Source organism: Lycium ferocissimum, chromosome 6, assembly GCF_029784015.1.
Source record: "Lycium ferocissimum isolate CSIRO_LF1 chromosome 6, AGI_CSIRO_Lferr_CH_V1, whole genome shotgun sequence".
NCBI classification, from domain to species: Eukaryota; Viridiplantae; Streptophyta; class Magnoliopsida; order Solanales; family Solanaceae; genus Lycium; species Lycium ferocissimum.
The window spans coordinates 36,049,402-36,061,973 of NC_081347.1; positions in this window are offsets into that span (position 1 = coordinate 36,049,402).

Sequence of the window (12,572 nt, forward strand, 5' to 3'; positions counted from 1 at the left end):
TAGGAACATAAGTGCTTTATAATCTGAGTATTTTCCGGCCAAAACAAGTAATATATACAAGACAATGTTATCTCATGAGACCATCTAACTCACACCGCGTATCTACGAGCTCTACGACATACTTTCTGCATATGGACTCGAACAAGGCTCCGTCGTACCTAAAATGAATATATATATATATATATATATATATATATATATATATATATATATATAACAAAAGAATTAGTCATCGGCACCCTCCCGAACAACGTGGAGTGCCTTGACATGCTCGTCGGGGCTGTGGATGCGGGTCAAGCTCGGCTCCTTCGTCTACCGTGGGCATGAACACGGCGTCCAAGAAACGGACGTCGGTACTTAATAATGTCTTGAGTATGAGAGGCATAAACAGTGAAGAAAGACGGGGGTTAATATAATACGAACATCAATATGAAACATACGAATCAATGACAATCATAAAAGAAGTGATGCGTCATCTTACTCACATTTCTCATAATCTCATATATGCTGACATGTGTTGCCCCGTCCTTATCGATGCAGTGAAAGATCATCAATAAATATTAGCTCGCGTGCCTCCCCGCGTCCAGGGTACCATCTCGTTACGCCGCCCCGGCTAGTGGTGCCGCCCATGCCATTTGGCCAGCGGTGTAAACGATAGTCGTCCACCTTGATGTGACTGCCCGACCAACTGGAAAGTACGGTGTAATATGCTTCCGTCATACTCTCAATATGCTCATATCATGCTCTTATACTTATCATGTTATGCTTTTTGTCATGCAATGCTCATAATAATGTACTTATCATATATATACGTACAAGAGACTACAACTAACCGTGTTTATCGGGGTGACGGAAGGTCGTGAACCCCCGATCTTACGATGGGCAATTATAAGCAATGCTTCACTCGAAGGAATCAACATGTGAGGTGAGTGTAGGCAATAAGTAGCATCATCACATCATATCTCTTATCTTATATAGACATTACGTGATCTAGGCTTTAGCTTCTTGAAATACATGAACTCATGAAGAGTAAAAGAGCTTCTAATATGGGATTCATGCCATTTGGAAAAGATCACTCACATACCTTTTTCGTTTAACTAACTACCCTCGCTTGTTCTCCTTTGATATCACGTCGCTACCTTCATGAAAGAATCCGAATTAACATTAGTTAACCAACTACAATAACGCGTCGTTAATTCAGGAAAAATTGAGCAAAAGATTTCCTTTATTTCTACTACTTTTCCCATGTTCTATATCAACTCCCAACATTCACAATACCACCATTGGCCATCACAATCAACAATCACCATTTATGTACATTTAGCAAAATCCACCATTTTCTTCCAATTAACTCACATTTATAGTTTGTAGCCCTCCATCATAATTTCGCATACTTCATACCTATCTCATAGTCTACATGTCATTTATAACATATTTATAATCGCTGTGCTCCAACATTCATGATTCAATTCTACTATCCTTCAATTATGACACTATTCACTCTTGAATGACCCATTTGCTATGCTTTTCTATACTCCGGTATCTTAACCTTCCAATACCTTAAACAACTTGAAAAGATCATGAAACTTACCTTGGATGGTGGTAGCACAAGTCTTGACTGAGTTTCCTTTCTAGCACCAAAACCATATTTTCTCTTTTGATTTTCCTTGAGAAGATAAACTTTTCTGGGTTTCCTATACCGGGTTCACAGAATTTGATGTTGTTGATCCTTGATTTCCTTGGTTTTCTTGTGCTTGAAGTGTTTGGAGAATGTTCTAGAGGGTTGGGTCGGAGAGTGAGTATGAGTGATGAAAAAAATGAAATGAGAAAATGATCCCATAAGTGTATTAAAAACTGGTCGGGCAACAACATACGGACCAACATACGGTCCGTACTATTTATACGGACCGTATGTCTTGGCGTGCATATTCGGTCCGTTGGCTGGTCCCTTCTTTGGCCAATTATACGGTGTATAATTTATACGGCCCGTATATTGGACCGTATAATGCCCTGATTCCATTTTCGTTCTTGTCGTCTCGTTTGATCTCTCCGATCCTTATGAAGCATTCTTGGAACTTGTTTAACACTTCAATATCAATATTAGGGGCATTATTAATCTTCTTAAAACATGGAATTTTCAATCGTGGACTCGTTATTCAAAAATTCTTATCTTTTAACATTTACAAATTATCCGCCTTCCTTATCAACTTTCTATCCTTGCATCGTATGCTTAAAAGTCTCTAGAATGTCAAATCTGCGGCATCTCCTACTCGTGAAAACATTGTATATGACATGTCCTCTTATTATCATATCCCACCGGACATGTACTCAAGGTGTAAAGTCTTTTGGAACTCGTCCGAATGTAAAATCATCGGGCATTCTAGAAAAATGTAGTTTCCCCGTAATTTGACACTACGGAATATGTACAGTATGTAAAGCGATAACAAATAATCATAGCTCGATTTGGAGGAAGAAACACAATATCAACACAACTATCACCACTTCGCGACCAAGAAAACATAAATAAATACACAGTCTCTTACAAGCTTTAAGTAAATAATCGCATTTTCGGGGCTGGAACGAATTTGGGTAAGTAATATAATCTAGAACACCTCTTCAAGAATAATGCGATACGTCACATCTCTTCCCGATTGTTGTTCCGCCACAAGACCGGCAAGCCCGGCTCGATATTATAATGGCCGCCGGACGGTCGCTTTACTTGTCTATCTAATAATGGCGCCCGGGCTTTTATACCAGACTCCGTCACCCGAATAATAATGGAACTATTCTTGTAGGGTCTCCAACGCATTTAACTCGAGCATCAAACATGGCCCACCGGGGCGATTCGCCCGGAATAGATAATAATAACGGCCCCTATCGGGCAATTATTTTAGTAATGATAAAAGTAGTAAGTGAAATGAAATAGTAAAATCTCGCACCCCTTTCGGAGTGGTTTTGGAAAAAGTAGCTCGCTCGGACATATTTAGGCCATAGTACTCCCGCACGTGAGGGCGAGGCCATAGCACACTCGGTGAACAATCGAGGCCGACATTCGCTCTCCACGGACCGAGGGCTATAGCACGCTCGGGCATAACCGTGCCGCGCCCCATCTCGGGTGGTTTTAGAAAGTATAAATATTAAAATCTCACGTTGGCCAATTGGTTTGAAAGTTAAATATTAAAATCTCGGAGTGGTTTTAGAAAAGTCAATTTTGTATTCCTTTGTACAAATTAGTTCTTTAAAATCATCGGTGAGCCACTGAAGCAGCTTCCACCAAAAGCCATTTCACAGCAGAAATAATTATATTAGGAACATTGTCATACCACCGCGTACATTGTAGAGACATAATAAGGTAGTCGGGTCTGCCTCGTACGAGTTCTAAAGGTTTAGGGAGTTCTTCCATCATTTCACACAATTTCTAATTCAATTCTGCGAATGAATAGTAGTTAATTTCAATCTCGAATTTCTAAGAAAGGAATTGTCCACGAGGCACATATTCAGAATCATACTTACGTCTAAGAACATGCCAAAATGAAAGTGAAGCCTTATCACTTCCCTTTTCCGCCTCTTTCCTTCTCCAGTCCCGGTTCCCGAGTTCGCCAAAATCTTCGATTTGGTCGCATTTACCGATTCTATTCATGAGACTTAAAAGTTTCAATCTTGCCTCGATGCCATCTCACAGAAATTTCGGTCATGATACATTTTCCTGCACGGGATGAACACACCGTCCAGGGATAATGGCTCTCTAGATATCGACGACAAAAAAAGAATGGAACTCGGCCACATCCAAAACACATTCCAACATAATGTCTTCCATACTGGGACAATTTAATCCAATTTAATTCATCCCCGTAATATTCCAACAATTTAATCAACTACTTTGAACCTTCCAAACATAAACTAAGGGCATGACATTTCATATCAATATTGTACTTTTACTCATCCACGCTTTCCAAGGTCCAAAATTCTTTATCGCATAATCCCAACGACAACTAGAATGTCATTGAACATCAATTACATTAACCTACCAAAACACCTATAATTCGACCATGACCATTTCTTGCAAACTTTAACCCATATATCTATCCATTTCTATAAACATCAACAACGAAACACAATTACATAAAATGTCAAAATATCCATCATTAGTTCATCCTCCACTCAAGGCTCAACGTCAACATTTTCTTCTACGAACTCCATTCATTTCTTGACATTGATTTATATACAAATCATTCATGACAACAACAATCCATGTTGCATAAGAATCACTTAATCTTCCTACAGCAATACACAATACACTTCGGCCACACTATATATACATCGCGTATTTTCACGGGGTCGTTTTCATTTCTTCACTATGAAAAGTTAGGATGACCCTTTATAACATATAAAGAAGGTTGAACACACCTTTATTCCATTTTGTCTTCACCGGCTAGGGGCATGTTTTGCATGAATGAAGGATTTAATTGTTCCAAAATGGAATTATACCATGATGAAGAGGACCTTCAAATTAGTAGGAAACTAGGAGGGATAAATTTTCCTTGGCCAACTACTCCATGCACCATGTTCGGCCACCATGGCGGCATAGGCCTTTTTTTTTTTTTTCTTGTGTTCTTTCTTGCTTCTTCACTTATGTTGAATTGGCCATCTTTCCCTATATATATATAGCTTGCATGTGAGGGGCACATGCCTCTCTAGATTTTTCCTTCTTTTCCTTTTTATTTCTAGAGTTTTCTTTCTTTTTATTCAATTATTATCTAAAAGATGACTTATTATTTTAGTCATCCTTTTCCCATTCTTTTTTCTCCCTTGGCCAATATGGCCCCTTTTGGAATTTTCTTGAATTCCCGCGAAATGACCATTTTGCCCCTAGCCTTTTTAAATATTTCCATGAACCGTTTTTGCGAATTTTCCTCTTTCGCCCTCGACCTCTCACAATATTTCCATACTGTGTGTGTTCATAATTAACATGTGTGTAACAACTCGTACATTAAAATAATTCTTGAAAATGACCTTGTCCTTAACTTGCCACGACTTTCTCGAATTCTCCGAATGTATAAAATACGTGGATATAACGGATAGAGCGTGTATAAGATTTTATCCTCCCTAATAAGTGTGTTGTGACTTGAGAAATGTTGAAAGTGAAAAGCTAAAGCCTCCCGGAAGGCCACTACGATGAAAAGGCGGGGCGAGAAGAGAGCGCCTATGAATGTAGATGAGGATGAATCACATAACGAGGCTCCATCTAATGCCTCCGCTGAGTAAATCATGTGGAACAACAAGAGGGGAATCGGTTCCGGTTCTCCACCGGCTACTTCGGGTCAACAAGTGGCCGAGGTCATTCATCTATTGACACGGTTGGTTGGAAATATGGCAAAATGCGGGCCCAGTGGTCGGTCTTGAATACTTAGAGCCGTGGTTTTGGAGCTTGAATCCCCCGGAATTCTTTGGGTCAAAGCCGGATGAAGACCCGTAAGGCTTTATTGATGAAATGTGGAGAACATTGCGAATTATTCATGCTTTCGAGACCGAATCTGTGGAGTTGGCATCATATAGACTCCGGGATGTGGTGGTTTTATGGTATAATAATTGGATAGCATCGTGGCAAGAAAATGCACCTCCTCCCGTTTGGCAAGAATTCGTAGATGCCTTCATTCGCCATTATTTGCCACCCGAGGTCCGCCAAGCCAGAGCCGATAGATTTCTAAATTTAAAACAAGGAAAAATGAGTGCCCGGGAGTATAACCTTCAATTTAATGCTTTGGCTAGGTATGCTCCTACTATGGTGGACGATATGGGAGATCGGGTGCATAGGTTTGTGAGTGGCTTAGGGCCACATTTGTTCAAAGATTGTTTGACGGCTTCATTGCAAGATAGGATAGATATCTCCCGCATTCAAGCTCATGCCCAATATCTAGAAGGACAACAGCCTCCGCAAATGGGTGATCGTGATGTTGATAGAGGGAAAAGCAAAAGGGCCAGATCTATGGGCACAGGCAGTGATTATAGAGGGGGATCAAGGCAGACACACATTCTAGGCACTCAGGCCAGTCGGTGACTAGTGTACCTCCCTAATTTACGGGCAAGAGATTTGATCGCTCCTTTCGTTCAGGACAGGGCCAGAGTTTGAGGGCCCCAGGTTCTCAGTTTGGGGGAGATTACAGTCAGAGGAGACCACCGGTTCCACGTGCGGCCCGGTGCAAAAATTGCACTCAAGGCCATGTCGCCAGGGCATAGATGCTTATTATATTTATGGACAGACTGGACACTTGATGCGTGATTGCCCTTCGAGGTATGGTAGAGGTGGGGTTCAGCCCACAGGATCGGCGGCTCTTTCGGTGCGCCGTGGGCGGACTCCCCGGTTCCGGCGGGCGGGGTAGAGGCCGGGGGAGCATCTCGCCGAGGTACCACTCGGCCCGACATGTATGCTTTAGCCGGATGACAGGATCTCGAGTCCTCCCCGGATGTGGTTACAGGTACATTGTCCATATTTTTCCATAATGTGTATGCATTCATAGATCTGAGATCTACGTTATCTTACGTTACTCTGTATGTCGCTAATCGTATTGGGGTGAAACCCAAGCCAATCAAACCTTTTGAGGTATCTACTTCGGTTGGTAATCCAGTGATAGCTAGACAAGTATATAAAGATTGTGTGATTGTGATATGTGACGTGAAACTAAGGATTTAGTTGGTGGAAATGGTAGATTTTGATGTGATTATGGGTATGGATTGGTTGCATTGCATGTTATGCTAATGTTGATTGCTTTTAAAGTGGTGCGATTTCAATTTGGAGAGCCCGTACTTGAATGGAAAGGTATCTGGCAACTCCCAGAGGTAGGTTTATTTCCTAACTTAAGGAAAGAAAGATGATAGCCAAGGGCTATATTTATCATTTAGTTTGAGTTCATGATACCGAAGCAAAGTCTCCAACTTTCCAATCCGTTCTGGTAGTGAATGAATTTCCGGATGTATTCCCAGATGAACTTCCAGGTCTTTCTCCAGAAAGAGAAATTGATTTCGCTATTGATGTATTGCCGGATCTGGGCTATTTCTATTCCTCTTACGAATGGCTCCACGGAAATTGAAAGAGTTAAAGGCACAATTGAAAGATTTGCTCGATAAGGGGTTTATTAGACCAGGTTCATCACCGTAGAGCCCAGTCCTATTTGTGAGAAAGAAAGATGGCTCCCTACGAATGTGTATTGATGATCGGCAATTGAATAAGGTGACGATAAAGAACAAATATCCTCTTCCAAGAATTGATGATTTATTTGATCAACTACAAGGTGCTAAGTGGTTTTCTAAAATAGACCTCAGATCGGGTTATCATCAAGTCAGAGTTAGAGAAGAAGATATTCCCAAAATAGCCTTCAGAACGAGATATTGGCATTATGAATTTCGAGTGATGTCATTTGGACTAACTAATGCCCCAGCAGTGTTCATGAATTTGATGAATAATGTATTCAGTACTCTCTTGGATCTATTCGTAATAGTATACATTGATGATATTCTGGTGTACTCTCGCACAGAAGCAGAATATGCCGATCATTTGCGTATTGTCCTTGGAATTCTTCGAACTCGGGAGTTGTATGCAAAATTTTTAAAGTGTGAGTTTTGGCTAAATTCTATGACATTCTTGGGTCATGTGATTTCAGATGATGGCATTCGAGTCGACACTCAGAAAATTGAAGCTGTAAAGACTTGGCCAAGGCCTACGACGCCTATAGAAGTTCGTAGTTTTCTGGGATTGGAAGGTTATTATAGGAGTTTCGTAGAGGCCTTTTCATCTATTTCAGCCCCATTGACGAATTTAACCCAGAAGTCAGCTAAATTTCAATGGAATGATGCTTGTGAGCGTAGCTTCCAAGAGTTGAAGGGTAGACTAACCTCAGCTCCAGTCTTAACACTCCCAGAAGGGCCAGATGGCTATGTGGTATATTGTGATGCTTCCGGTGTTGGGCTAGGATGCGTATTGATGCAGCATGGTAGGGTCATTGCTTATGCCTCGGGAACGGTTGCGGAAACATGAAAAGAACTACCTTGACTCGCTGATCTTGAATTGTTAGGTTATTCATGCATTAAAAATGTGGAAACATTACTTGTATGTGTGCATATTGATATCTATACAGACCACAAGAGTCTCCAATACATTTTCAAACAGAAGGATTTGAATCTGCGACAGAGGCGATGGATGGAATTGTAGAAGGATTATGATGTGAATATTTTATACCACCCCGGCAAAGCAAATATAGTGGCGGATGCGCTTAGCCGCCGATCCATGGGTAGCTTATGTGAAGTCCCCTCGGAGAAGAAAGAAATGATTCATGAACTCCATCAGCTAGCTAATCTTGGGGTACGTCTAATTGATTCAGGCGATGCAGGAGTTAGTATCAATAATCCCACAGTCTCGTTCTTGAATACGGAAGTGAAAGAGCGATAGTATGAAGATCCTCAAATGAATCATTATAGAGATACGTGTCATGCAAAAGAGGAGTCTCCATTTGAAACTTCTATAGATGGGATTCTTAGATACCGAGTCAGGCTATGTGTTTCGAATGTTGCAGAGTTACGACGCCGAATTTTAGAGGAAGCTTCATTCTTTCTCGGTACTTCGTATTCATGCAGGAACGACAAAGATGTATCACGACCTTAAGATGATGTATTGGTGGGTGGCATGAAAAGAGACATAGTAGAATTGGTAGCCCAATGTCCAAATTGCCAGCAAGTGAAGATAGAACATCAAAAGCAGGAGGATTATTGCAAGCAATGGAAATTCCTACGTGAAAGTGGGAAGTGATCAATATAGATTTTATTATGGGACTACCTCATTCTAGAGGCAAATATGATTCTATATGGGTAGTTGTGGAAAGATTGATGAAAGCGACTCGTTTCGTCCGATCGGAACCACTACTCGGCGGAAGATTATATGCAGGTTGTATATCAAGGAGATTGTGTTGCACCTCGAAAAATTTTCCGTTGATGCTCAGTGAATAGACTAGCGATCAGTATGAAGTATATGGTGTTTTGATAAGTAAGAAATAGCATTTGATGACCTTAAGTACGATTTCAATGACATTCAATGTTAGACGAGAAAGATTGCCAAGAGAAGGCAAGGCTTACGATAAGTATCAGAAAGAATTTATGAGTAACGAGTTAATTGTTATATCCCGTATTTGGAACGCCGGGACAATTTGGGTTAACTATGATAAGTTAGGGTTAAGACCATTCCGGGACGCGAAGTCGAGACGTTTGACCTTCGATTTTGCCATAGGACCTAAGTGTGTATGATATTATTGGCATGGGAATATTTTGGAAAAGTTGGGACCAAAAGTGGAAGTCTTGAAAGTTGGAAATTATTGAGATTAAAAGGGCCATGTGGCCGGCCACTCTTGGAGTGGGCCATGGCCACATGGTTGGCCATAATATGAAATTATAAGGATGACTTAGAGGGATTAATTTATCATCATTTCAAGACTTGGAACAATCAAGAACTTTGGAGAGAAAAACCTCCAACCATTCGGCCATAACCTCCCAAAATCAAGACCAAGAGCTAGCCTTCCAAAAATTTATTTCTTTCGTAAACCTACTAATTTGAGGGTTCTTGATAACGTGGAGTTGTTGTTTCAAGCGTTAGATTACTCGTTTTCATCCTTGGCCAACTTTGGATAAGTTGAGGAGTTGTGAAGAAAGGTAAATTCTAATCTTGTTTTATGAGTTATGGAGGGTTTATGTGTGTCGTTGTATGTTGTTATGGATGAAATTCATGAGATATAGCATGATGAAGTTGAGCGTGTACCATGGTGTGTGGCCGTGTGCATGTGTGTTGTGTGTTTAAGTGATGAATTTATATTATGTAGTGTGTTTGGTTATTGTGGTGTGTTGAAATGAATAAAAATCATGAAGTGTGTATGTTGGGTATGTTGGCCGAATAAGGCCCTTCATGTGTGTGTCAAGAAATGAATTAGTTTTCTTAGAATTTTGGTTGTTGTTGTTATGTGGAATCTATGTTGGAAATAGGAGTTTAATGATTCGAATTGGTATTGTAAGTGTTATGGGCTGATTTGGAAGGTTTGGTGCATTCAGTGTAATTTTTATGTTCATGAAAATGGCATGGTTAGAGTATAGATTGTTGGAGTAAACCATGTTTTGAAATCAAGGAATGTGTTAGAGTTGAGGTTCTCGGGTTTGGGGATCATTTCGGGTGGAATGGAGTGTTTGTTGGATTGTTGGAAATATTGTATGAATTATTTAAAGAGTTCTTGAATGTTGTTTGAATGGTTTTGGATTGATAATTGAATACGCGTTAGTTTGATTACATGTTGGTTTGTAAGTATGTAGTTGAAGTAAGTATAATTGGAATATTGTTGGAATATGTGGAAAAGGATTATTAATGTTCGAATGTGTTTGAATTGATTATGGATATTGTTGGAATGATTGTTGATGTTGTTGTGTTGTTGAATTTGGCCGAGTTGAATTCTCGGGGTTGGTCCATTTATAGAGGAAGTGCTTTGCCCAATTTTCCGTAGGATTATGTGTTAGTCGGGAATGAGCTTCTAAATGCTTATGGTTGATGTTGGTATTTATTGATGTCATGTAGATCTTGGAGAATTCGAGGTATAAGTTTGATTTGAATTAGCGTTGGGTGCAAGCGAGGTATGTAAAGCTTAACTCTTCTTTCTTTTGGCATGTCTTAGTTGTACATAGGCTATGACACGAGCCTCGAGGAAATTCCATTCTCACAATCCGAGCATGTCTATGATTCGTGGTTGTCTTTTGGTACTCGTATGTTGATGTGAGAAAATATTGGTTTCGATGTGTTGGAAAAATTGATTTTAAAGTTGCATAAAAAACTTGGTTTTCAAAAGAATTTTATTCTTAAACGATGTTGAAACTACGAACGCTCCTAACTTTCGACTAAGGGCTCGGATTGCCTCGATATCGTTGTGGGAGGTTGTATGACGTGTGATGAGTATGTTTTCCATAGGCGGGCCCGGCTCGGGTTGACACTCGTCCGTGGGTCCCGCGACCTTCCTTTGTACCTTGATGATGACGTTTGAGAGAGTTTGGTATGACGATTTTCCCGATTCCCAAGTAGGGTCATTTTACTTACTTTTTGAACCTATGATAATGATTTTCTGCATATGGTTACTCACGACTCTGCTCGTGCGGTTATTGGTATATCGTTCGCCGGTTCCCGAGCCGGTCTTGTTGTCGTGCGCACTATGATATATTCTGGTGTTATGCTGTGTTACGGTTCCCGAGACCTCGCCATAGGGCCGGGTTCCGTTTATGGAGTTATGCTGTGATATGGCTTATGATGTGTTGTGATGATGTGTTGCGTTCGGCGTTGTACGGAGATTTGTAACCTTCTGGTGTTATGCTGTTTTATGGCGCCATCGACAGGCGGGCGACCATATTTTCTGTGCCCTTTTGCATGCTTTCTATTTTAAAAATAAACATTTGGCATTTTGGAAATGTATTTACTTTCGGTACTTCTGTTTTCGAGTGTGACTCAGTTATTTTCGTATTTTCTGCTTTGCATACTCGGTACATATTTCGTACCGACCCCGCTTTCTTCGGTTGCGTTTCATGCCCGCGGTACGGACGACCGGTTGGCGGTCCGCCGATTTAGGAGATACGTACATTGTGTTGGAGTGCTCCTTTTATCCGGAGCCTATATCTTGGTATATACTCGTTCGTTGCATATATGTGTGTGTGTGTTCGGGGGTACGGTGGGGCCCGTCCCGTCATATGATTGTTGGTTTGTTTAGAGGCCCGTAGACGTATATGTGGGTTGTGTGCCTACCTGTCTGTGTGTGTTTGTATATTATATGTTTGGGCCCGATGCGCCATCGGATAGCCTTGTCGGCTTTCGATATATGTATATATATATGAATGGGTTTGAGATGTGTTTGAAACAGTTTGATTTTTTGCATACGCGTAAGTCAGCTGTGTATGATTTGGGTTCGATGAGTGTGTTTGGGTGCCCAACTCGGGCACTAGTCACGGCCTACGGGGTTGGGTCGTGACATTAATGGTGACTTAAAAATATTTTGGAGAAGAGTTATAACATCCCTTAGATTGGTATTGAGGTGTTAGACAAGTGCCAAGAAGGTTCCACAAGGATTGGAGATCAAACGAGTCGACGAGAACAAGTTCGGAATGACTGGACCTTATAAGGCCAGACATCGCGTATAAAATACACGGACTGTATGTCCAGCCATAGGTTCAGTCCAGAATAGCAAACCTCACAGGACCAAACATACGGTCCAGACATACGACCAGTGAAAAATATACGGACCGTATGTTGGTCCGTATGTTCTGGTCGGCACAGATTTGTGTATTTAATAAGGGATCCAAGTTTCATTTATTTCATTTCCTTTTCACTCCCCTTCTCTCTAAAACATCTCTCCACATTTATCCCACAAGATTTCAAGAGAAATTAGCGTTCAACTTCATCAAACCAAGTGAATCAAGTATAAGAACCCATTAAAGTTCATCTAAAGCAAGAAATCCAAGTGAAGGAAAAACTGGAGTTTTGCTCAAGTGAGGTATTTGCACCCGAGGTT